This window comes from Cornus florida, unplaced genomic scaffold (genome assembly GCF_030987335.1).
Source record: "Cornus florida cultivar Cherokee Brave unplaced genomic scaffold, ASM3098733v1 CherokeeBrave_3.0.0_Hap2_Chr07, whole genome shotgun sequence".
NCBI lineage: Eukaryota > Viridiplantae > Streptophyta > Magnoliopsida > Cornales > Cornaceae > Cornus > Cornus florida.
The window spans coordinates 69759188-69763490 of record NW_026775577.1 but is presented as its reverse complement, the minus strand read 5'-3'; positions in this window follow the sequence as shown (position 1 = coordinate 69763490).

The following is a 4303-nucleotide window of genomic DNA, read 5'->3' as shown; positions in this document are numbered from 1 at the left end:
CGTTGCATGTTTTATTAAATTGAACAGTAGAGTAATCACCAAACCAAACTTCCTTTCAATCTTATGTTCACTAAGTCGAGTTAGATCTAATAATGTGTTTAATCCCTCAAGATGATCCCTTCTCACTATACTTAACGTATATATGTTAAGTGGCTTTTATAAATGTAAAAGTTGAGGCCCATATGACATTGCAAATATAAACACATTTTTGTGGTACACACCAAAGTCACATTAAGTTTTTGGTGCTGTTTCCGTCGATTGACAGTTTCATTGTGTGACGACCCGAATTTTGAAGAACCCAGTGCGTCAGCGAGTTACCCGAAAACTGAACCAATAATGGATCCCAAATACAGAAGCAAGAAAGAGAAGAGGTCTCTAGGGATGGACACCATCCCTAAGACGACGAAGTGACCTTCCAAGAGGTCGTGAGACTCAAATAGAAAACAATTGCAGAAGCTAAGGTCAAAAAGAGCCAAAAACAAGAATAGGGGTAAAATGGTCATTTTACCCAAAGAGAAGGAAACTTGACTCCCAACAAGTCAAATGAGATCAAATAAATCTAACAAAATCAATTGGTGAACTCATAAGAAGTCCTAAGGCCATTGGAAGCAAAATCCCACGGAAACCCTATACCAGTTTAAGAGAAAATCCGATGTTATCCCACTAAAATGATCATCTCTCAGTGGGAAAAGAATATGAAGATGGGATTGGTACTATTGGAAAGTGACTCAAAATCCTTGAATTTAGACTCAAGAATCACCCAATTTGGATCTAAAATGAGCAAGTTATGACCATTTGAAGATAGGTCATCAAAGCTGCCCATCAGCAAGAAAGAGTCGGCTCAGTTGACAACTGAGTCAGCTCTTCTAGGCTGAGAGCAAGAAAAATGAAGAGAATGTGGCGTGAATGAACCAAGTCGACTCGGTTGGAGAAAGAGTCGGCTCCTTTGGGCTGAGAGCATAAAAAAATGAAGAAAATGAAGCCCGAATGAACGAAGTTGACTCCTTTAAGAGTTGAGTCGGCTTGGTTGAAGAAAGAGTCAGATCGGTTGGTAATTGAGTTGACTCAATCCTGGGAACAAGGCAAAAAAAATGCAGCAGAAGCTGCTATTTGATACAGGTCCAATGGGATACCTAAATATGCTTTCTAAATGCTTAAAAATGGTTTCATTGGTACCCAAGAATGATGAATAAGCTCCCCAAACATGAATAATCATTTGCAAGTGTGTGCAACATACCTAAGCGTGAAATTTAATCAACAAAGGGCAATACGCAAAAGATGACCCTAAGGCCTCATTACATGTAATCCAAGATTATACAAAATATGATACTAAGGTGGGAATGATATTGGGACTCAACCGAGAAGTTTACAAGTCCTAATTCCATTTTCCCCTTAAAAAAGGATCAAAATATAACATATTACACATTTCAAAGGAAACTAAACAAGCTTCTGAATACCATACATCCATGGTTTACAAAAAGAATCAAAAGAGGCATGCTAAACAAATGCATGCATACAAAATTACACAAAAGGTATACCAATGCGACCAAGCCAAATCTAGGGATGTTGTGCATCCCAAAACAAAGTCTCCTTACCTGAAAATAACCCAAATCAACTAGGGTGAGTAAACGAGTTACTCAGTAGGATAATGTGCATGCATATAACTTAAAGTTTTAACGGTTTTGCAAGTATAATATAAACCGATACACGTGGGTTATGCCACTTAATGTCTATGTTCAATGTGGTGCTAAGGGATCATCCTAAATTACCTTTATGACAATTCAAATACAATTCACTACAAGTGAAGAATGAAAGAAATTGGAACCTTCAATGCCAACAAGAAGTTATAACGATTTAGTGTCATCAACTTGAAATGAAAATACGAAATCAAACAATATGGATATACTTGGAAATCACGCCGGATAAAATTGAACGAATAATAGCTATTTTGGGATACTAGCCCGCCGGGAACTACCCTAGTATGCACGTGTGGGGAGAACTTGTATCTCCAGCATTAGAGCCGTACTCTAAGTATAGTCGATACAACGATGTCCTAAGTTTCCAAAATCAACAAGTTATACACAAGTATACTAGGTATACATTGCACTTAACCAATTATCTTGCACAACTAAACATGAGTTCACACAATTCATGCCTTAAGTCCTCATCTACAATGGCAATTTCAACATCAACTTCACATTGTGTATTAAGTCAAGCCACTACTATATTGTCAACATTGAATTTCCATTTCATGTGAATATACAATAAGCTTCTAAATCAGGGTTTAAACAACAACACAATGTTAATTGCATAATTAAATCATTTGCATAATTACTAGAATCTCCATAAGCACATAAATAGAAATCCCTAAATTACAAGTCATCACCACATAAATTGACATTGTCACAAGGTAAATATCATACACAAGTCTTAAAGAATGATAAACGTTAAGTCAATTTCATGTTTTACACATCTACATACAACCCTAAAATTTGTAATTAACATGTAAGCAAAGTATACCAACTCCAAAAACACACACTAAGGGTATAAACATAAATCATTCCCTACCTTGCTAGAGTAAATAATCTCTAGAATCCAAGTAAAGATGAAGCAATGGAGATTCCAAGAACAAGGCCTTAATGGTGGAGCTCCAAGGATGACAAAAGCCTTCTATGGTGAGGTGAAAAAGTGAGGGGAAGGTGTATGAAATCAAGGTCCAAACTATGTATCAATGATTTCAATCCATTTATAACAATTAATCATACTTAATCATACTTGGGTTCAAATCTAAATTTAACCCTAATTAAAAACTATAGTTCAAATCTAAGAAAAATTCCAGAAAATCTCAAAAATTCTAAAAACCCTAATTAACCCTCTTGGGTCATAGACCAGGCCTATAAATTGATTTCAATCCATTTGTAATAATTAATCATATTGAATTCAAATTTAAATTTACAATTTTGATAAAAACTCTACACATAAAGAATAGACCCAACATAAATACATAAATGAATATATATCAATCCGTAAAAAGTCACATACATATTTTTATATTCCAATTAGCCATGATTTAACCTATAGATATTAACCCTTAAATTTGATATCAAGGTGAAAGATTTATGACTCCTAAGAGAAGAAGTTGAAAAGAACTTGCCTGAAGGTTTTGAAATGAAATCGACGTCTCAAGCTTTGATTGTCTCTTCCAATTTCGGCATCCTCTTTCTCTGATCCGGCCTCCTCTTTGTCAGCCTTCTCTTCTTCTCTCTCTTTACCTCTCTTATTTTTTCTAACAAGAAAACATTTTCACAATAAAACCTTATGTGTATATTTATACACATTAATACCCTAATCCTATTCTTAATATGACTACCAGATAAAAATAATATTAATAATAATCTTAAATTATATATATATATATATATATACTTATATATATATATATACATATATATATACACACACACACACATATTATATAATATATACATGTATATTACCTTCCATAATAATTATTAACTAATTAAGTCATATATACATATGTATATCAATATACATATATATATATATATATATATATATATATATATATATATTTCCTTCCATAACAATTATTAATTAATTATATTTATATATATAATTATACAAAAATAATTATTTAAATATCATCATAACCATGGGTCTTTATTAATTAACCTAATAAGGCTTCATCCAAGTCCAAGACCACACTCATTGGTCCAACTGCTTTTAAACCCAATCCAATTAACTTAAATAAATAATATAATTACATTAAATTTATTAATTACAAATAATTCACAATAAAATCACACAAGCTTAAATGCCTTTTCTTGTGTCGAAATAATAATGATTCTTGATCCCGTTCATAAAAGGTTCCTATTCTTAGTTTCGATTTTTTCCAGATTTATCAGAACTTTTTTTTACGTATAATATAATAAGTAGCGGACAAACAAAAAAAGAGAAGGAAATTTATTGAGCAAATAAAACTTCTTCAATAAACTTATAAAAAAAAATGTAAATTTTGATGAGATACTAAAAGAAAATAAATAGAGTAAGAGTAAGGTTTGATTAGTCACACACAGATAAATAAACAACTCAATCATGACATTCTACAAAGCAAAACATCATATCAATTCAACAAGTAAAATGCGAAATATAATTTAATTAAAATCAAACAATTAATCAAAACACTTAATTAAATAAAACAAATCATTTAAAATTAAAATTAAAGCAATTAATCCCAATTAAATCAAACAAATCATTTTAAATAAAATTTAAAAAAGTTAAT